The sequence below is a fragment of the Fukomys damarensis genome, unplaced genomic scaffold (assembly GCF_012274545.1).
Source record: "Fukomys damarensis isolate Sample0158 unplaced genomic scaffold, DMR_v1.0_HiC HiC_scaffold_11, whole genome shotgun sequence".
NCBI lineage: Eukaryota > Metazoa > Chordata > Mammalia > Rodentia > Bathyergidae > Fukomys > Fukomys damarensis.
In genome coordinates this window covers 1306049-1328983 of record NW_022900923.1, presented here as the reverse complement: position 1 = coordinate 1328983, position 22935 = coordinate 1306049, and the positions used below count along the sequence as shown (strand labels likewise).

The 22935-nt window shown below is 44.2% G+C and overlaps 1 protein-coding gene across 5 annotated transcripts in view; it reads left to right on the top strand.

The window, feature by feature from the left end:
• Positions 1-22935, top strand: part of Disp1 (dispatched RND transporter family member 1) — a 158337-nt gene that overhangs the window by 62641 nt on the left and 72761 nt on the right. The window contains exons 1-3 of one of the 5 annotated variants that reach the window (XM_033762021.1): positions 3571-3645; positions 17065-17138; positions 18647-18761. The gene's annotated coding sequence lies outside the window, so the exon portion shown is untranslated. Of the gene's footprint in view, positions 1-3570; positions 3646-8201; positions 8221-17064; positions 17139-18646; positions 18762-22935 lie in introns of those variants that run through there. The other 4 variants (XM_033762018.1, XM_033762019.1, XM_033762020.1 and 1 more) reach the window with 4 other exon arrangements.

The following is a 22935-nucleotide window of genomic DNA, read 5'->3' as shown; positions in this document are numbered from 1 at the left end:
TCTCTCTCTCTCTCTCTCTCTCTCTCTCTCTCTATCCATCCCCCGGAGGTAGGGATTAATCTCAGCAGTGCTATAGTACTGAGCTATGTTCCCAGCCCTTTTCTTATTGTTTTATTTTGAGACAGGGTTTCACTGAGTTGTCCAGGATGGCTTTGAATTTTCAATCCTTCTGCTTCAGCCTCCTGAGTGGCTGGGACTGTGGATGTGTGCCATCACACCTGGCTAGGTTCTCAGATATTTTGACTGACGTTATCCACATATCATATAGAGAAAGGTGCATAGAAAAAACAAGCAATTTTTTAAAAAAGTGCAGAAAGGAAATTCAATCATCACTTTAAGTGATTCAGATGGGAATAGTATTTAGCCATGATAATGTAAAACACCAAATAATTTAACCAGCAGTTGTGATATGATACCGTATTGAAGGAGGGGAAATCCACAGCGCCTGCAGCAGGAGGTCAGCACACAGGGCTGGCTTTCCTAGATTTTAGAAAGCAGTTAGGACAATCAGCTGGCAACAGCTGAAATGGGCTAGGGCTGCTGAGAAAGGTGAGGTGGGTATCACTCTCCCTGTACTGTGTGCTGAATGACTGCTTTTTAATCTCCATAGATGGGTTGCTTTGATAAGAATCTTGAAGTATTTCATAGCCCTGGGCCTGTCCTTCTCTACTTAAGGCCCCACCTGTCACGAGAGCGGCTCTCCCCAAGACAGGCCTTCTGTGTGCTGCCTGCACCGCCCTGCTCTCCTCTGACGCTGGCTTTGGCCCCAGCACAGCACAGGAGCTGCCTCTGTGTCAGCCGCTGGTTTGTGCCGTGGTGACTTCCCTTTCTACCAGCAGAGTTGGGTAAGGCATTTCACCACACTGAAGCTCCAGAGGCTGCCGTGCTGTCCCAGGGTCGGAGCCTTGACTGTTGCTTCCTGCTCTCTCAGTGGCTGTCTCGAGTGCTAGCCTGACTTGCCTCTCACTGTGCTCTGAGGAGGAGATCGTATAGTGTGTCACAGTGTGGCTGTCAGTCAGACAGAGCCCCTCATGAGTCCCGGACTCCTCAGCTGCATCACGGGAATGCAGCTGCCCCTGTGCAGTCAGGGTTATTGTGCAGTTTAAGTGAGATAAAGCAGGTACTGACTCAACTGAGGCCGGGCCCGGTACTGCATTCGCTGGTGTTGCTGCTGCCTCATTTTTGCATTATGCTGCCATTTCCTTTCAAAAACTCAATCTGGTCATAATGTAAGAACTTTGCTATTCATAAGGATTCAACAAGTGATAGTAATGCTTAGTATATATATTTCTTCGGTTCTACCTTTTGCATGTCTGTGCCTACCCCTTCCTTAATGCCAGTTTCCAGGGCTAAAGGTTCTCTCATGTTATTTCTTACATCATCTTAATGTACTTTAAAATCACTACAATAAATGATTAATTTTGCATTAAAGGAACATTTGACATTAATAAAGCAAGTTACATTTGCCCCTTGAGTTACCTAACAGGTCACATAGTTTATAAAGCATAAATTCTGTTTCTCAGGAGATTCTTTTTAAAGAATGTTTGTTATGTAACTTCTGGTCCAGTGGGAGAGCTGCCTGTGCCCTTCACTGTACATTCCCTGCTGTAGTGGCCTGGCTGTGTTTGCAGAGAGGAGCACTGAGGTGCTGAGTGGCTCTTCAGGACTGGGAGGCGCTTGGAGGAAGGATTTGCTCTCCTCATCTGTGTCCTGCCTGGGAGGGACTGACAACAACTGGACCAGAATGGCAGGATCCATGGAGGATTGGCCATTCTGTTGTTTTGTTTGTGTAGTTTGTATTTTGATATGATTCCAAACTAAGCTACCAGATCAGCACAGAAAATTCTGCAGACTATTTACCAAGATTTACCTGTCATCTTTGAGTTCATATGCATATACTATTTTTCTGAGCCATTTGAGAATAAATTTCGATATTGCACTGGCTTCTACTTCTTTTTATTTATTTTCAGTACCAGGGATTGAACTCGGGACCTTGTGCTTGCGAGGCAGGAGGCAGAAACACTGAATGAAAACCCCAGCCCTGCACTTGGCTTCTTTAATCTGGAAAGTTCTTCAGTCTTTTTGTTCTTGACTCGAGTGTCTTTTGAAGAACTTGGGTCACTTGTCTGAAGAGTTTCCTTCGCCTGGCATGCGCAGCTCATCCTCTTCCTCATGGAGCTGTGGGTGTTGGCAGGCAGAGCAGGGAAGGAAGGGCACTGTGGGCTTCTCAGGGGAAGCCCAGGAACCCACAAATTCTCATCTGTGCCACTGGGTTTGCCCTCACCCAGTGCTGCTTGTTCCTTGGTCATTTGTGTGCAAGTTGGAGGTCATTGCTTTAGAGCTGTAAGCACCTTGCTCCTCACCCACCTTCCTCTGGTTGTTTGGCCTCCATCATGCCCCCCTCCATAGTGATTTGAGGAATCGACTGTGAGGAAGTTCTTCCTCCTCTTCTGTATGTCTTAGTACGTTCATCTGAACGCCAAGAGCCTTAAGAAGTACTGCGCATTCTATTCCTGTCATGATGCTTAAGTTCATATTTGGCCATCAGGAGCCCTTGCAAATTGCCTCTTTGTCCTTCTCAGGCATCTTTTCCTTTATTTGAGAACGTCTTACCTTTATGGGTATCAAGGATGTACTGAGTTCATCTGTACTTTCTTGGTCTCAGCCCTGGACTCAGCCCTTTCCTAGGGTGCTCTGGCTCCTGGGCATTTTACAGCTATGGCCCGAGTGCTTGACATGCGCGCTGCTATTGCTGTGGGGGTGCCTGCCGGGACGTGTGTGAGTGCACGATGTGCACACCCCGTCCTCACTGATTATCCCAGGTCATTTCATTTTCCCATTTCATTTTCTCTTGCCAACAGTGAGAGGCCAGTTCTCAGTATCTTTTCTTTTCTTTTGGTGCTGGAGGTTGAACCTGGGGCCTTGTACTTAGGAGGCAGGCAGTGGAGCCACTCAGCTAAATCCCTGGCCCCTCTCAGTATCTGTTCCCTCTCTGCTGTCTTTCCCAGCTGTGGCGCTGAGTGACAGATGCATGATTGACGCCTGTGAGGGATGAGCCAGGGAACAGTGGTGACCCAGCAGCTCCGAGGGTAGCTTGCCTGAACGAATGGTTCTTTCCTTGCCAGTGTCTTCATTGTTTTACTTTTTTATTTTTGGTGCTGGGGACTGAGCTCCAGGCCTGGATTGCGCAAGGCAAGCACTCTACCATTGGAGCTCTGTGCTTGGGCCCAGCTTTTACTTTTGAACCGTATGAAATTTGACTTTATATGAATACCCTTGCTTTTTATCAGTTAAAGCATGAATCTGAAGAATAATTCAACTAATATGATCAGTATATTCTTTTACTAATAGGAAAACGTAAATAGGAATAAAGGCGCTCAGTAAGAAAAATAGTCTCTTTGTTTTTGCTTTAAAAAAAAAACAGATATGGGCAGCACTATTGAAAATATATCAGCATTTCTAATTGCGAAAATTGTGGCTTGTGGAATTTGGCTGGCATATTTTTCACATTTGTCAGCTCTGGTGATGTGAAATAAATATGTTCTTCATCTGAGTTCTCTTCCTAGGCCTCCTGCTGCCAGACAGAAAGAATTTCCACTTCCCTGCTGTTCGTTATTAAGCTGCTGTAAACAAGAAGGCCTGAAGGTAACTTAGGAGGAGCCAGTGAGGAGAAATTTCTGATAACCTTAAGACTCATTTCCAAATTACGTTGTTAACTCTGTGAGCAATCTGGAGAGAAACAGTGGGGTTTCATTCACCTGTGACCTCAAAGGTTATATATTTACAATTTCAGACAGCCTTTAATGACGGTACTTCTTGAAGTGATCCTTTTTTCTTAAATCTTCAGGAAATGTGGTCTATTTTTCTCTCATATAATTAAATCTAAGCACTTATGCATAAAAACTATAGTTTTCTAGATTTGCTTTTTCTATTTATTACCTAAAATATTTTAAACACAGCACATACAATATAACTTCTAGTATAGGATTCATAATGTATAATTCCTCATACTACCAGAAAAGTAGGAAAGGGAGTTCATTTCATATTTAGTAAGATTTTTTTTTCCATAAATTGGCTGGGAATTATTTTTTGTTTTAAGGAAAATTTTCTCCAGCATAGCTTTTTAAACTCTATACAGAAACATTTATTTAAAATTTTCTTCTTCATACTTATAAGAGGGAGTGGGTCTTTTGAAAATGAATAAAAATACCAAAATATGAAGGACTCTTCAATCTTAAAAGCCTTTTCTGTTTAAAGAAAAAAACTAAAATGTCAGTTTGTGCAGATAATATTTTCCAAGATTAGATTTGAGAACAAAGTTCTGTACATTAATGCCTTTGGAGTCCGAAGAGTATTATCAAAGTTGCTGTCCTGTCAGTTGTGGTGGCGGTGTCCTGTCATGGATTCCCAGTGCCTTTTTCGGTATCGCCTTAAATAGAAGGTGCTCGGGCGTTATCCTCAGTCACTGACTTTCATACACGCACACTTGCTGTGGCCTAATTCCAGGCAGCCAGAGCTGGGTTTTGTCTCCCCTGGAGTCGTTAATGAAGCCCACTGTTGGCCACTTCCGGGAGTGTAGGCCCTCGTGTGAGGCCAGGTGCGGACTGGTAAGTGTCACCAAGGGAAAGGGGCTCGGGTCACGTGGTCCCACCTGGGCTCCGAGGGACTCGCAGGACTCTCTCAGGCGCTGTTGGCCCAGTGGGTGCCATTTCCGGTCCTCTGCTCCCACTCCTCACCCTCGGCCTTTTCTGGGGCTTCGTATATTTTCACTCTTTTCTTTACAGGAGGATTGGGCCTCTAGTGTGATCAGGACCTGGTATTCTTGGGACAGCTTTATTTATATTCCATTCCTCTTGGTATATTTTTAAGGTGAAGGTTAGGCAGTTTAAAATGCAGGTGTGTTTTAATATCACTTATGAATTGTGATGGATGTCACAGTTCATTTTCATTCCTTTCCCATAAATTTGGCAATTTGGCAAGCTTCTTTGCCAGTTGAAGTGAAAACTAATGTTCTTTTCAGACTTTAAGAATGTAGTAGAATATTTACAAAAATGATGTATGAATCTTTTAAAAGATATATAGTAAAATTTAACTAAATTCAGCCCAGTTATGGGAGAGCCAGTTTAAACTAGAAAGCCATCTGAGTTGCAGAGCTGTGGAGTCACACCGGCTAGGCCGGGCTGGAGACCAACGTGCTCACGCTCCTTTTTCCCAAGCCACAGCCCTAGTGGGAAGCATAGGGTCTGCTGGCTCATTGCAGATCTCAGGAAAGATCTACGGGACGAATTAGTGCATCTCAGAAGGTTTTGGTGTCCTTCATTTTACAGAAGAGGAAAGTTAATCTAGATCTGGACTAAAGCAGATTTAGAGCACCAACTACCATATGGCCATTTATCACTTACTATATTTTAAAAATAAAATTAATTATTTTCAGGATTTATAATTATTAGAAGTAAGCCAAAAGTAGGGGATTTTTAGATGCACTGTTTCAGTGAGTTGACGTTTGTGGTTGTGATTGACATTCTTTGTGGGTAAATAGGCTGTTGTGGTGCTCCTGTGGAGGTACGTAAACAGTTTGCCTTCTCATTGTTCACGTATGTTTTATTTTGTGTTGCTTTTACTGTTAATTTGTTAGTAAGCCCTTTGTAGGAGCTAAACAAAGGCTCTTTTAGTGATCTCACCCGCTGTGGGCCGTCCATCATGAGGGAGCTTTGTTCGACAGTGAGCAGTCCACGACTTCTGTGTGAAGGCACTTGAGAAATTACCAAGCTCCAGCAGTTCTGAGGCGGAGGAGGAAGTGGACTTCCAACAGTTAGGTGACTTGCCAGTGTCACAGCGGTTGTGAGTGGGTTTCCTGATTCCCTTTCCATTGTACTTTTGTTGTAAATAGTTGGCTTCTCACTGCTGTGTAGTACAAAATGTCAGTATCTCATCTTGGTGCAGGTTATCTTGTCAGCAGTATGTGTTAACACACGGGGCATTTAGGGGTGGCCTCACTTGAAATGCTTAGAATAAGCTTTTCTCTTCTGCTCAGGCCAGCGTGCCTGTTGCAGAGGGAGTTAGTGAAAGGGAGATCCAAAGGGAAGGGGGAATTTTAGGGTGTTAGCAAAGATTTCGAAAGGGCCTGACCCCTCTCAAGAGCAAGGAGCATGATGAGGAAGGAAATAAATGATGCCATATTCGTATGTGTGATGGCTTTGCAGGTAGTAAGAACCTGGGTTGGTGCTGGATCTGCCGATTGTGCATAGATATGTGTGCACATGTATATTTTATAGATGTTATGTTTGTACATATTTGAATGAGTCTGGAGGAATCAGACTAGTTACATAAATTATTCACAAAGTGGGGTTTGGGAGGGAGAGAATTTTCACTTTCTTCCCCATTTATCGCTGTATTATTTAACATGTTACAATAAGGGCCTGGGATTTAGGTCAGTGGTTCTGTCACCTGCCTCGCAAACGCAAGGTTGAGTTCGATTCCCGGTACCAATAAAACAAAACAAAAAATGTTACAGTAAGCATCTATCACTTTTGTTATTAAAGAGACATAATAAAATTAAAATCCATTTATAGTTTTTAATGCTATTTAAAAATGAGCTTAAAACAGTGATATCAGTTAATAGAATTTCCCAAAGGAGGAGAAACATAAATGATCTGGCCACATAGTGACTCCATTCTGCGTTTCCCGGACTGTGGAGCTCTTGCAATGATTTGTGTACAGAAAGGAGAGTTTGAGAATAAATTTTAGATATGTTTTCCCTAGCATCAAAGTTTTCATGTAGCCATAGTTTTGTTGATATTTTCATCGTATTTTATTTCTGAAGTCTCTTATTTAACAGTAAGCTGATTAAAGTTAGGATATTCACCAGTGAGAGAGGAACATTTGTTTCCTTAGAAAAGGCAAGGTCGTCATCCTTTTGATTAGTAAGAGTGGAACCATCCTTTTACCTAGAGATGAATTGCTTAATGTAGTTAGTCTTTTTATTTAAAAGGGAGAAAATAAACTGTGTGCATTTCGTGAGTTTTTATGAGTTCTGACACCCCCCAAGCCTTGGGTAACTTCAAGTAAGTGTAGATACTCTTGTAATTTTCCAAAGTTGACGCCTCTGGTCCTGAGCGGTGGTTTGTTTTAAAGCATAGGTACTAATAAAAGAAAATATTTTGGGATGTAAATATTTGCTGGGAATGTGTTAGTCATAGGTTTCACAGAACACTAACAAAGGTGTTCTTCATATAAAATTTAAGAGCTAGGCAAGCTAAAAATTGTGAGAAAAATACAGTAACAATTTCAGTGTACATATTTGAAAAGGAGAAAACAAGTACTAACCCCTTTTCTGGTTAAAGTATGTGTTACAATCAGCCCTTCTTGCTAGAAACTCTCACTTTTTTGTTATTCAAGTAGCACCAAATTAACAGTTCTGTTTTGTAACCAAGACTTCCAATTAACAAAGGAATTCCTTCCTGTGAGGGGCTGGTGAAGCTTGCCAAAGCCCTGGATCATCTGATGTAAAAGCTAATGACAATTTAAAGATTAACTGATTCAGGCAACAGAAGATCAGGCAGGGGCTGGGGATGTGGCCCAGTGGTAGAGTACTTGCCTAGTGTGCACAAGGCCCTGGGTTCAAGCCTCACTGCTGGGAAAAACAAATCCCCAGATAAAATAAATTGTGCATGATGAAACAATAAGAAAAACAGAAGGATTTTATTCTTGTCAGTCTTTTCTAGCTTTTTATAATGAAACTATTGAAGTTAACCTTTCGTGAGGAATTCTGACCACTACTATTACAACATTTTTTTTTTCCCCTTTGGTTTTTTGAGACAGGGTCTCACTATGTAGTTGAGGCTGAACTGGAACTCACTGTGTAGCCCAGGCTGGTCTTAAACTCGCAGTGATCCTCCTGCCTCAGTCTCGCAAGTGCTGGGATTACAGGCCACCACGTCCGGCTCTAACTCTTAAGAGAAAAATTAGATAATTATCAGGCCAAAGGAAACTTGGCAACTTTACTGCTTCTATGGACTGGTAAGGAGGGGATATAAAATGAGAGAATTCTAGGTGAAGAGCTGTCATTTTCTATGTACATAGCCCTCTTCCAGCAGGTTCTCTTCCTCATGAACCACATGGGGTGATTCCCACATATGCACGAGGAGACACACATCACATGGCGCCCGCAGTCCTGGCTGTGATGGCAAATGCTGGGCTGGCTGCATCTGCAGGGACCAGGTAAAGCATCTTAAGGTCTTCAGGCTCTGGAATCGAATTTGGCAATTAAAAATAAAGTAGACCTGTGCGCAAACCAATTCCTCAGAACAGCGTTGAGCCAAAAAGAAGCTGCAGAGTGCTAGATGAGACCTGCTAGTGTTTATATAAAGCTTGGAACCACGCAAAACAATACATGCAGTGTTTATGGTCAGACGTGTGGGAATTGCTGTCAGATACGTGTGGAATGAACCCACAAATCCAGGACAGTAGCTCCCTCTTTGGAAGGGTAACGAATACGATCCCAGAACATTCCACAGGGACCGATTCCATTCTACGTGTCATATTTTATTATAAACGAAGCAGAGTGTTAAGATTTTATCACGCTGGTGCAGGCACATGGGAATTCATATTAGTCTCTTTGTTTCTTTTATGTTTGAAACACTGTGCACAGGATAGCTGTATGAGCATGTTGTAAAAACAGAGAGAGAGAGAGAGATGCAGACAGACACACCCTGTAGTCAGAGGCCGTGTGTTTGTATGGTCCCAGCTTTTTCTGGACTCTGGCTTTGGACCAAGTCAGTTCTCCTCTCCGGGCCTGTTGTCTACACGCGGGTTGATAATGTCAGGAACAGATAGCTCACTTAGAGCGACTTTGATAGTGCTTGGATGCACTCATTTCAAGCAGGGGAGGAACATGTGCGTGGGCGGCATCACCCTTGCCTTGTGTGACCACGGTCCAGTGGGGGAGCGCATAGGAAGAGAACTGAAGTCGGGGTGGGCCTCAGAGGCACTAGGGCGTTTGGGCTTCAAGACTGCAGCTGGCGGAGTTTGCAGTTGTAAAATCGGCAACGCATCTTTTCAGTTGTGATGGTTTCTTGAAGGTTTTTGCAGCTGTTTATACCGTTAGCTTTGATTTAAAGGAAAACCAGTGCATTAGCAATCCTTAATTGTAGATTTGGAGGAGACATAAGATACACTTCTATTTTAAAAAGAACAGAGTGAAAGAAATTATGGAGTAAATACCTGCATATGTGTTTATGTATGTGAATGTGCATCCAACATGTACGTGTACATAAAATATTGCTTTGAGTCAAAACATTTTAAAAGGTAGTTAGGACTAGACACACAAAAGGGAAATTTCAAGGTGGGGAGAGGTATGTGTATTGACTTGAAAATCTGACAGCTCTTTAAAGAAATACTCCATGAACATATAAGGAATTACTTGATTTCTATCTCAGTTTTTTCACTGTCTACTTATCATGTGCCTTCAAGTTGTGAGAGAATCAAGAATAAAAAAATTACAGGTTAAAAAGGATAATCAGTTTATTTTTCAATGATACTGTCTCATCTTTTAAGGTTCAGCCTCAGTTAAATTCCTCCTATGAGGCAGGAAAAGTTCGCTTCACTCCTGGGGTGCACTGTCCACGTGCACTGCAAAGGAGAGGTCCCTCTCGCTCCAGTAGCCTGGGAATGGCAGATGTATAGAAAAGCTCCAGTACAATGGCAGAAAAAGACAGAAATTAAAGTTTGATGGGCTGTTCTATGCACTAGATGGAAAAAGTCTGTTCGTCTAGGAAGAAAAGAAATACTGCAAATTTGCAGGTTAATTTGAAGGGCCTAAGATTTTGTCATTGCGTGTGTGTGTGTGTGTTTGTGTAACGGAGATCAAACTCAGGACCTTGTGCTTTTGTCACTGTACTTTTATGACTACAGAAGAATATTGTTTCTTTTGTCCCAGTTTTAAAACTTCTGTCTATGGTATATGGCTTGCCATTTCCCATTTCTCCGATTTGGTTTTCCATGAAATTTGACCAAAGAGAGGAAGCATTTTTTATAGCATTATATAAATTTCTTATTTTGTTGTGGCAGGCTAAGCCTACTGGAAAAAATGATGGTAATTAATAATATACTAAATAGCAGAATAAATCTGTAGAAATGTGTAGAAATACATGGTGAAGAGCAAAAATATTACAGAAGCTACAAAAGAAATTTTTAGAAAGGAAAAATTTCAGGAAGAATATACAGATCTACCACATAGAAAGACTAGTAAAGTTGTAAGAGTGTGATTACAGTAGTCTTCAGAATACAGTGTATGTGATCTCAGTATAACAGAGACTTGGGCCTTTTGAACTGATTTAGGAGAATAATTTCATGTGTGCTGCACTTGCTGACAGTGGGCAGAGTGCCGGACACACCTTCTGTGCACTCAAGGCCACTGTGCCAAGAGTCTAATGCTGGGGGCGGGCAGTAGACGCTGCCCATTCAGATCAGAGACGGCGGCTGTACCTTTGGCTGTGCCTCCTGCAGGGGTCGTGTTGTGGTGCCTGATGTCACGTGTCTCCCTGTGGATGTCAACTGTGCTGTATTTATGTCAGTGTGTCCCTGTGAATACTTACTTGAGTCCATGGTTTTAATGTGTTACTATTATTAGTTTATTTTGTTGCTCAGAGAGTTCCATTTTTGGCCCCTGGAGCGACTGAATTGGCATTTGTGTCCTTTGCACATCATCCCCCCTCAGCTCCATAGTGTAAGGGACTACTTTCCTGTCATGAAACTACGTAACACAGGAGGCAGGAGGACGGAGAGACCAGGCTCACTCCATCTACGGCACCCTAACCCCAAACACCAGGGTTGCAGAAGAACTGCCAGGAGTACAGGACGAGTAGCCTTCCAAGGCTGCTGGGATCCTGCCAGGCCTCAGAGCTGCGGACCAGGCATCCAGTCGGTGGCCTGCATGACTCCGCATCACACTGCAGATGTGTATGGACCTCTGTTGAGCCACAGCGATTAGAAACAAACAAAAACATCCAGAGAAATGATCATTGTGTGCATCTGACTCAAATATGAGCCATTTCTGGCTTTTACCAGTGAGTGAGTCGCACACTGTGAGGTTGCGCATTCTAATGTGAGCTGGTAGGCAGGTGCATATTGTTCCTAGGTACCAGGCACTCGGGATGTGTGTGTGCACCAGTGTTCAGAACAGTGCTGTGTAATCTGAGGGTTTGAGAGTCACCTGGGGATTTGCTGAGAAGCAGTTTGAGTCAGACGGGCAGTGGGGCGGGAGCAGGTGCATTTGCAGTGGGTGCTGTGGCCAGACCTTGCACAGCAAGGTATTATGTAGGAGTTGGCTGTACTCAAGGTTGCTGTGAGTCCAGTTCTCCCACTTAGCAGAGTCTGAGCGTTATGAATGATTAATGTCACCCAGAGTGCATAGTGTGCGTTTTGGAATGTTAGTGATTGACATCACCGTTAATAGTGGTCAAAACATTTTCGTATATCAAGATAGCCTCCAACAATGGATAGAAATAACAAACATCAGCATTTAGTAATATTGCTAAAGGTGTGCTTCCCCTGTTTGAATCCATACATTCTTGTGAAATTTCTTTCCCAGTGCAGGGCAGCTACTAAGACCAAGGACCTGAATGAACTGAAATTAGAATGAGGACTTGCAGATCGCTTTATCACTAGGGTTAAATCTTTCTGCATGCTTCTTGGCCTTTTGGCTAAGATCAGACATTAAAAAAAAAAATCAAGTGTAATAATAATGTTCTCACTATATTGATATATGAATAATTTAAGTGAAAGTTTTTTAATGGAGATTTTTTTCTTTACTGAGAAACATAAGATTTGGGCACATCAGTAAAACCAATTTCTGGAGAAAAGAAATTTTAAAATCACAATAGGAAAAAAGCTGTCTGGGACACGGCAGAACGCAGAGATTATATTTTTTATAATTAAAAATTCTAAGTGCTTAGTGAACGTTTTTGAATCTCTGATAATTTAGAATAGTTTAAAGTATTTATTTCATCTGTCCCTTTAAATTTCCAATGAGTGTATGTTTGGATTTACCTAATTCATGACACAGAGATATATTTCTATAGTTTCTATATTGAGGGCCTATGCTCAAGAATGGGTACAGAAAATGTGCTGTCTGTGTATACGGGTGTTACACTGCCATAAAGAAGGGGGCTTGAATCACACGTAGGAAAATGGGTGCAGTGTGAGGTCACAATGAGATCAACCAGACACACAAGATTAAATAGCAAATGGTTCCTTTTTTATGTGAGACACCCACAGTACAAAAACATAATAGGAAGTGCGGGGGGATCTTTCTCAAATGGGAAGTAGAACAAGAGATGCAGGGAGGGGAGAGAAGGAAAGCCATTGCGGCTCCGTGGCGCTGCGCTGGATCCCCGACCCCCTAAATCAGTACATAAATGGAACGAAGATGTGTGAGCACACATGTCAACTCCCACAAGGAGTCTCAACATGTACTACACACGTGGACTAAAAAATAAGAAAACACACGAACTGGAAGAAAAAATTAGATTCTACTGTGTAGCACGGAAAAGATGACTTTCTTTTGAAATAAAATATTGTAGGCAGATGTTCCTAGCCTGGCACTTTGACTAAATGAAAATCTTTTCAGGACATTTCCAAGATGCCTGATATTTAGAAAGTTTGTGATATAACTTACCTTGAATTGGAGTGCCCTTTATTTGGAGCTAAGCATCTATGGCAATATAAGGTCCTCCTCCTCCCAGCACTGAGAGTCATCCGTGTATTACATTAAGAAGATCGACCTAGTTGGAAGTAATGAGCATACTGGGGTTCGCAGAACACACACCAGTTTATTCCAGGGACATGGTTACAGGTGCGAGTTAACACAGGCAAGCAGTTATCCATCTGTGTGCTGCCTCCCCAGCACACTGTCCCCTCGGTTTCCCGTCACATTCCAGCCCCTGGGCCAGCAGCGCTCCAGCTTCCTAGCCCAGAGAACCCTTTACAAAAGCTCTTGAAGCTGATGTAGGGCCTCAGAGAGCTTTTGTTTGTGGGAGTTCTATCTACCACCATGTACCAGAGCGGAAATTTAAACAAGAAAAGGTTACTCATTAATTTGTTATAAATAAACGTATTGCACATGTTATTCAACATGAATCACATATTTCATGAACAATAACAACTATTTCTCAAAAGCATTAGAATAAGGACATTGTTTCACATTGCTTGCAGATGCTTTCAAGTCTGACTAAAAAGAAGACAGGTGGATTCACCTGTCTGTTCCTGTGCTCTGTGTGTAACAGCGTACGTCACAGAGCCTCTGGCAGATGCCTTGGGCACTGGGGCCCTGCAGTCGCAGGGCAGTGAGGACTTGACGCCACCAGGAATCTACGAGTCACGTAGCAGGGATACATGGGGAGAACGGCTCCCGCTCTCTGGCCCCCCACGTGTCTGGTGCCTGTCTGGGCCCCTGGGCTCGGTGGTGCTGATCACAGCACAGTCTCAAGCTGCTGTTGTGCTCTGAGGAGGCTGCAGGCCTGGCCCTCTTCAGATTTGCCTCCAGCCAGTTTTGATGTCTTTATTTTTTGTGCTGATCTCCTCAAGGGCCCATCACTCTAACTGCATATTAATTTTATATAATTTAGCTGTCTATAATACCAATTCCAATAAAGCTGGCTTTTCAAAGTCAACTGAAGAATCCTAAGTGCAGTGGATAGAATTTGCTCAGTTTCTCTTATAATTTGTTTATATTTACTGTTACTGTCACGCCCGGTGGGTAAGGCATTTGCACCTGGGCAGCCAGGTGGGCGGGAGTGCAGCACCCAGCATGGCTGGGCACCGTCAAGCCTTGGTGGCAGATGTGCAGGAAGCCGTAAAGAAGAATAGTGACAGTAAAATATGTCCCAGCCGCTGCAGTTCCAGGGAACTAAATGACATCTGCAATCACTGCCCATCCTGAAGCGTGCAGAGCATGACCTCACTCCATCCCCAGCCCCTCAAGGCGGTCACCCTTCCCTTTCCCTTTAACTTCTTCATTCTCTGCTCACTTGCTGCTGATTCGGCCTCCTCACATGCCTGTGCACAAGTGAACAAACAGCCTCTTTGTTCACACAACGCCTGCCCAGCTGGCCCCTCTATTTAATAGCTACTTCCTGTTAATAAGCAGTGATTGCAAGACAGATGAACAATTATGATTTAATGGACAATAACAATTATTATTAATAGGGATCTTATAAAATCATAAGCTTGTTTTTTAATTGTGATCCTCAGGCCCTTGGTTGAGTTTTGTTCAAAAAGTATGAACAGTGATATTTTCTCCTAATGAAATTGTTCCTAACTTGTGTGACAGAATGAAAGCTCTGTCTTGTTTTATGGTATGGTATTTCACAGAGCCCTCTCATTATTTAGAAGAGAACATCATGCAAGTCAGCTTTCTGCCGCTGTGAGGAAACACCTGAGACAAGCAGCTGCAAAAGAGGAAGGGTTTATTTGCTCACAGTTTCTGAGTTTCTCACCCTGACACTTGGCCCAGTAGGTCATGGTGGCAGAGGGCAGAACAGCAGGAGGGCAGGAAGGGTCCAGGCCTCGATGTCCCTTCAGGGTACAGCCTCCATGAGCTCACTTCTTCCTAAGGCTCCTCCCCTCCCAGCAGTGCCACAGGGTGGTGAGCAGGTCTCTGGGTGTGTGCCATTCTGGGGAAATTCCTAGAGCTTTGCAGAGGAGTGAGTTTGAAGGCTCTGCCTGGGTGTGGGGGGAGATGCTTGGAGGGAGCGCACAGCCTGGAGGAGATGGCCCTGGAGAAGGAAGGGCCCCGCGTGCCGCTCTCCTGCTGCGTGGGCTGAGCAGCAGGTTCTCGCCCCTCGGCACTCTGGCTCCCGATGGCAGAGAGCTGCGCTGTGGAGTTGGACAGTGAGTGCCCAGAACTGTAATGGGGTGCCCCTAAAGCGAGGGAGTTTTAAAGAAGCCTAGTTTTGTTTTTTCCCGTCTCAGCCATTGATTGTCCTGCTGACCTCCATCCCAGCTTCCCAAGGGGACCCTGCCCTGCTGAGAGTGGAGACTGACGCTGTCCCCTAAGCCCTGGCCCCTCGAGCCTAGGACTCACAGAACCTGGAAAACCAGAAGTGCAGCATATTCTCCCACCTGACTCCCCTGGGCCCACAGCCTGGCAGCACCTACATGTGTGTGCTCCTGGGCTTTTGTTCTCACTCTGCTCCTGTAAGTTGTGAGGCTTCCGTGGATGTGGGAAGGCGGATCAGTCTTCTCTGCTTGGCCAAGCTGCAGTTAAATCCATTTTGCCTCTGTGTGGTTTTTCCCTGATCCTCTGTGCAGGCCCCAGACTTGGGCCGTCCCCTTGGACCCTGTAACAGTGTGCTGGTGATAGCACCTTGCACACCTATGAGTGTGCGCGTCCAGTGCTGGCAGGTGCAGGCGCTCACACCCCAGGAGGTGATTAACCACAGTCTGCTCTGTGCCTTCCCACACTGAGGTCAGCACAGCCTCAAATGTACTAATGCTCCACGCCTGTAGGGAGACAAAGCTTAGCTCGCCCTGGTAAACAAGACCCGCATTTCTTCCTTAAGGAGGATTAACTTGGATGGGAGTGACTGTGGCTGGCTGGGGGCCAGCTCTTTGAAGGTTTTAGCTTGTGCAGACTAACCTGCCAGTTCCAGAGGTATAGGAAGGGCTGGGGTACTTTGATGTTCGAGCTGGGCCAGAGACCGTCAGATGATGTTTCCTTTGAAGAAGGTGACCAGGGCAGTCCTTGCTTGCAGAGGGCCAGCAGTCTTTTGACCTAGGAAGCCTCGAAAGAAAAGTCTTAGCCAAAAGGAAGCTAAAGTAGCTGCAAGGAATCTGAAACATCAAGTTTGCTTCCAGTGTGAGGAGAGAGATGACTTGAAGTTAAGCTGGCTTCCCTAGGGGCAGGGGATTAGTTAAAAGGACTCCCTGTGGGTATTTACAGTTAGGTGTAATGCATCTCAGAAACATTCCAGCAGTGGGTAGGTTTATTGATGAATGCACAACTGTATAAACTCAGAGTATGTAGATGAGATATTTTCAAAAGCCAAATGAAAAAGACCTTGAGTGTCGAAAAAGTAATTACAGAAGCTCAAGGTTCAGTTTCAGAGATAACAAGTTATCAAGTTTCTTCCCTGATGCCAGATTAACGGGAAACTGGAAACTGAAAGCAGGTGTGTGTTTCCCCTCACACCTTGAAATGCTGTTCAGACAGGCACATTTTTGAAATACTTGTTTGAATACCTGAAGTATAAGCCTTCATTCTCCTGCCTACTTGTCAGCTTGTGATTGACCGTTCCTTCTGCTCACAGCTAGACCATCTGGATGGTTTTCAGGCAGTTGAGATTAAAATAAATTTGTCAAGGTATTTTCTCTATTACTCATAAATTAGTATTTCAAAATACCTATCTTAGTTTCAGGCATAGTAGGTTCCCGAATGAGGTAATTTATATAAATATCACATTGTTTTCGCTTTTAATGTTTTTTTCTGTTCAAGATACTGATGTCTTTGAGAATAGCAGCAGCTCTTGTCCTGACAAGGTGTGTGTTTGGCCTGGGGTTGGAGAGTTGCAGTAGCAGAGACACTGTGGAGCAGGGCCTTGGGTGTTGCCTCCGTGGTGCCCTGGGCCTCCGCCGCAGTGCATGAAGTGTTGGCTGTGGTTTCAGGCGTGGTGGACCTGCGAGGTACAAATGGCTCTGCCTGACTCTTAGCCACTGCCTAGCTTCTTGTACTGCTTGTCCCATTTAAGAGCATTTCTAGGAGCTGGTTGAACTTCGTAAAACTTGTTGAGATATCACAGCCTGGCCCTACTTGAATAAAATCTGATTTGTTTCCTTGTCCGGTTTGGGTTGTGAACAGAGTCATGGAAACTGAGTTTGTGGACCGAGGTGCTGCTGTATTTCTTGTTCACGTTTGAGACGAGTACCGAGTGGAGCCGAGGCTCCCCAGCGTGGATGCTGCGCGTGTCTGGGGATCATGCTTCTGCTCGTGCTTGCTGCGTGGACGTGAATGAGGAGGGGCGACTCTGTACCTCCCTTGTTGACCTTTTTTTCTCTTCTTCTTTTCAGGGCTGAGGATCAAGTCCAGGGCCAGCTTCCACCACTGAGCCGCACCCTCAGCCCAACAAAGCATCTTTTAAAAGGTTGAAACTTTTATATTGTTTCATATGTTCAACAAGCCAGTCTTCAGAGGGAAAAGATATTTTAAAGTAAAATTTTATTTAGTACTTTTCCTGGGTGACAAGTTGTATCTTCAGTAGATTTATTTTCTGGAATGGGGCAGTATGACAAGGCTGAAATTGGAAGGTCCAAAATAAACAGGAGCTGCTGTTTTAAATTTTGAGTTTTCCAGTGATTTTATCGGAATAGTTTTTGATAGATAATGAAGTAGAGTGCAGACAGTCCCTATTTTCTCTAACAAACTCAGAATAACTAAATTTTCCTAAAAATCAACAATGTGATTTTTATCAGACGTATTTTAAAAATTTGATGTGTGTTATTTTAGTGACAACTTTATCTTGAGTAGCTGGTTATGATGCATGTTTGTAGTTTTTTTTTTAACTGTTGAGAAAGGCTTTTATGAGATTAATTTTTAATGATTTTTTTGTTTCAATTTTGAAAATAAACTTAAAAAAACCACATTTACTTTAAAAAATAAAAGGACTCCCCCCCCCAGTCATTTGGGTGGTGTCTATCTTATATCTCCAGAGATAGCCTGTTTTGGGAAAAGGTGTTGGGATCCTTTTGAAGTCAAGAAATTTTAAGTTAAAAATGAAAGAAGGAAAAGCTCAAATTTAAGCAAGCCTGTATTAAATAAATGGTCAGGCTTTGTCTGGGTTCCAGTCCCCTGTGTGGTTTGTCTATTGAGCTGATTGGTGACAGGTGAATCTGTTTTTCTTCTCAGTAAGTGCTTTCTGCCATTCTTTAAGACTTGTTTAGAAGCACCTCTTTCAGGAGATTTTTCTGATTAAGGGCAGCAGAATGCAAGCTTTTGGGATAGTATCTTCTGGCTTTTGTGATTCTGTTTTTCTTCCAAAGAGAAAATTTTCATTGGCTTATTATTGTTCCCATGTGGCTGTTTTTCCCATAGTCAGAGATATTATTACAGCTACATGAACTATTACACTTCAAGGCAAAACCTATAAGAAACAGAAAAGTAAATATCCATTTTGAGACATAGAATAATGGATAAAAATATTTTTAAAAAATTTTAAAGTTGCTAGTATTACTTCAACAATATAGAATATTCAAAGGAAGACACTTTTTGATTTTATCATCTTAAAAAATTTATTTTAAACCTTTTCCCTTTGACAGCAGAAACCTTAACCCTCCCAAAATGGTTTTATGTCTTTATTCCATGAATTTAAATCATTTTGAGGTTACTCATAGCTGAGAACCATGCTAATCTGTGTTGTTGGCATATGTTCCTAAATATTAAATATTAACTGGAAAGCAAGAGTAGACTGCTGAATAGCTTATCATTACTGAAAAAGACTTCCTTTAGCGTGGGCATGGTTAAAAGCTCCAGTCTTTTAAGTGCTTTTTTTCCTGAGATGATAAACTTCTTTATAATGAAATGCCTGCAGTTATTAAATAAGCTCATGCGTTCATTCAACAGGTACCCTGTAATTATTGTTTTCTGTATCACTAGATTCCTGTGTGTTAAGCACTGAGTATGAAATTGATGGTGAGCAAAACAGTTGTGGGTTCATATGGCAGACAGTTCGTAAGCACAGTGACGTGTCAGGCACTGCTCTGTAACCAAGGTGAGAGAAATAAGCAATAAACGAGGGTACTTAATGATTAAGGTCACCTCAGATGGAGACCAGTGCTTCAGACAGGAAGATGGGGAGGACTGGCTCAGTGCCCGGGTGATCTGCACAGACTGGCAGGGGATGAATATTAGTGATCAGGCAAACACAATAAATGCCATCAAGGAAGAGCACAGTGACAGTGCGTAACAGGTTCATTGGGGGAGTGAGGGAAGAGAAGTAACGTTTGACCTACGACTTGAACTCTGACTCTGAGTGGTTTGCTGGGGCTGCCAGGATGTGTGTGGGAGGCACAGTGGTACAAGCAGCAGAAGTGATTGGAGTAGAGGAGGTGTCCGCAAGGACGGCCCCTGCTGAAGGCTGGAGTGGCTCCGGCTTGCTCACCTTTTGTTCATGGTGAGTCCTCCCTGAGTGGACGTCTGTACCTTGGTGCCCTGTGTTCACAAGACCTAGTCATGGGTGAACTCGTGTGAACTCGCGTGAGCCAGTTCCATCCACAGTAACCCTTATTTCCAAATCAAATGTATTCTGAGGTCCTTGCGCTTCCATCCCTTTATGAATTTATCAAGGGGACGATTCAGCCCACGATGCTGAGCCTTAGCCGAGTAGAGCAGGCACGCAGGGGGAAGAGAACAGTGTGCGTGAAGGCTTTGGGTCAGAAGGCAGCGAGGTGCATGTAAGGGGCAAAGTGTCAATGCAGCAGGTGAGTCCAGAGCCTCTGTGAAGGTAGAGTGGGCACATGGGGACTGTGCCCGGCAAATGTGATGTGAGGGAAGGGACATCCCGGTCAGCTTCCGGGCTGCAGAGTGCCTACATGGACTTGAGTCCACGTACTTGTGCCGTTTCCAAGTAAAGGTGTCCCAGAGACAGACAGAAATGCTCCCTACAGCTCAAGAGAGAGGTTGAGGCTAGAAATGAGTTTGTGGGTCAGTGGTGTTATAGGTCATTTACCTGGAGTTAAGAAGCATGTCTTCACATAAGAGGGCCAGGATGTGGAACCTTGAAAAGCACTTACAAGACTTACGAGACCTGAACAAAAAGCCAACACAAAGTCAAGAGGGCATGAAAGCTGCAGTAAGAATAGCTGGGTGGGCCCGAGCACCGCAGTGGGCTTTGAGAAAGTGGTTCTGGTGGGTGGGCATCAGGCCGCAGGGCCAGGCTCCTGAGATACCATTTGCACTGGTGGCCATGAGTGTGCAAACAGGCACCTAGGACGAGAGAGGGGATGCCGGTTCCCGTTCCAGGTGTGTGTGCTGAGGAAGAAGTAGAAGGAGGAGGTGCACGTCCCTGTGTAGGATCAACAGGGACGGGCTGGGGAAGCAGAGGCACCCAGCGAAGGTCCTGGGAGAGCCCAGTGAGAAGTGCCGTCCGTGGGCAGAAGCTCAGGTCAGGGTCCTCACGGAAGGGTCTCCTCGTGATTTTACCTTTGCCATGTCTCAAATGCTGAAAAACGTTATGGGGAAGTCAGGAAATCGGGGAATGTAGTTGAGTTCTTTGGGTTTCCGGTCAAGGCAGAGTCGTGATCTGAAGGAGCCCCCTGGCAGCGGGTGGAAAGCGGGCACGGGTGTGAGCCGCGGGCGTGGGAGGCTGGGGCGTCATTCCGGGAGCAGGTCCCCTGGGTGCTGTGACTGATGCTGCACGTGGCCGCCAGCCCGCCAGCCCTGTCTGCTGTGATGGTGAGCCACTCCAAGTGCGTTCACATGGCCAAGCTGGTCTGAGTCCAGCGAACGATGTTCTGAGAAGTGAATTCTGACCGCAAAGGAAATTCTGAACTGTGCACCTGGGCCCACGAGGCTGGGTAACGCTGGTGGCCTCACTAGGCTCCCGAAGGGCACACTATTCTAACACTGTGCTTCCCAAGACTCCCTAGGACCTCTGGGGTGTGGTGTTTGCTACGGGCTGCAATTATTTGTAAATGAGGTGTGTTAGGGACTTGTACCAATTCCCCGGCAATGAGTATAATCAGTATGTGCTGCACATGTGTACCAATAAAACACACTGACAGAACAGACACAAGCAAGGACAGAAACGTGGCAGTGGAACACTTGAGCATAAAAGTAGAAAATGACCTGTAGTCTGAATCAGCAAACTGATACTGACTTTAATGGCAAGCCGAAAACCAGGGCAAGCATGCAACATGTTTTCACTGTTAAAAAAATTAGCTTATTAAGTAAAGCAAAATGTGTCAAAAGATACTTTACCAAGGAAGATATACACTGGTCAGTAAGCACCCAGAAAGGTAACCGTCATCGTTAGTCGTCAGGGAAATTGTTTAAAACCTGTAATAAGATACCATGAAAAACCTCCAGAATAGTTAAAATTACAGTTCGAGACTACCAAGGGTCAGAGAGAATGCAGAGCAGGGGTAAACGGCAGACTCCGCTGGAAAACTGATTAGCAGTGTCTTAGTCCTGTAAGCGTGCACATGCCTTATGATCCAGGAATTTCATGCCTACGTCGTTACCCCAGAGAAATGAATATTGGCCCACAAAGACTTGCATATGAATGTTCACGTCACTGTTCTTTAGCCCCAAACTCGCAGTGTCCTCTAGTAGGGGTGGATAAACAAATTGTGATATAGTCTGTCAACCACATACTCCCCAGCCATAAACAGGAGCACAGTACACACAGCAAGCAGTGTAGATGAATCTCAGATGAAAGCACCAACTGCGTGACTCTGTGAGTCCATTCTGTGAGGTATAGGAACAGGAAGAACACTATTCTGATGACCACATCATCGCTGCCTGGGGGATACAGTGGGCTGGGGGCAGCCTTGCCCTGGGATGGAAATCCACCATAACCTCATGGGGCTGTGGGCAGACATGTCCATTCATGCGCCAGCACTCAGTAAACTGCACACTTCATTCTGTACATTTCATCACATGGAAATTATGCCTCCGTAAAGCCATTTAAAAATAAGAACACGTCCGAGGCTGTACTTTAGTGGTAGAGCACACTTAGCATGTGGGAGTAAAAAGAGAACAGGATGAAATTGTTTTAAAATAATTACAGGTAAACATGTAGTTTTGCATATTTTATTAAAAGCATTGCCATTAAATTTATGGGAAGTTGTTCTGTGTTTCTAGGGTGTTTTATTAAAACCTAGAAGGCAGTTCAGTGAACTTGTCATGAATAGTTTCGTTTTGCATCCGATAGTTCTGGCGAAATCCAGAAATTTGAATTAGGCTCATTCCTTCAGGGCAACATTTTTTATCTTCTACAGCTTCCACTTTCTTTTGGCTGTTTATATTTAAAAAATATATGCCAATTTTCTCCTGTTCGCTCTTTTGCGTTTATAGTGCTAAAGTCGTTGGTGTTTTAGTTAAGTACACATGTGCCTTTAATAGGCGCGCACCTATTTTGCGTTTCCGTTCAGGAAGATCCTTCCTGTCTGCTCTAAATCATAAGAATACACCTCTGGCGCTTCGCCTCCTGTCTTCACAGGGAGGACTACACACGTACTGTCATCTTCCCATCCCCTTTGTGTCTGGAAGCCCCATGGAGGAGCTGCGGTGGTATTCACTGGCCATGTGCTCTGAAGAAAAACAAACCTTCCTACTAAATCCTCCGATTTGGAAAGTTTTGGTCAGTTTCTCAAGGATTACACCCTGTACTGTGTAGAAGAAATTTTACTGCCTGCGTGTAAACATTATTTTGAATGGTTGGGAATAATTGTGGGCATAGAACCCTAACTTTATGTTCGCTATGCAGCCGAAGTGAAATCTCCCCTCTTCTTGTGCCCGGGCCATGGGCCCTGTGTGGCGCTTCTGCCGCTTGGCAGTGAGGAGTTTCACTGGACGCCAGTCTTGTGCTCGGCACGTCCGGGCTCTTGCTGCTGCCTCCCGGGTGCGCCTGTGCCCTCGGAGCCGGGACAGCCCGCGTGTACCCTGCAGACCCCACTTAGGGAGACAGCGGCCACCCACTCCTCTTCACGCCCAGCGCCTAGCGAGAGCTGGAAACACTTCAGACTTATTCTGAAATCATTCAGAAATAGAAGTTATTTTGGTACCTGCCATGTCAGGTTTTAAACCTGTTTTATATTTTCAAAACTAAAAAATGTTCCCCAGGTTTCATGTCCAAATGACTGTTAGATAGAATCTGTATTTGTGTGCACTTCCTAAGCCTCTGCTCTCAGCTTTTGGTCCAATACAGAGTGACACATCTTTAC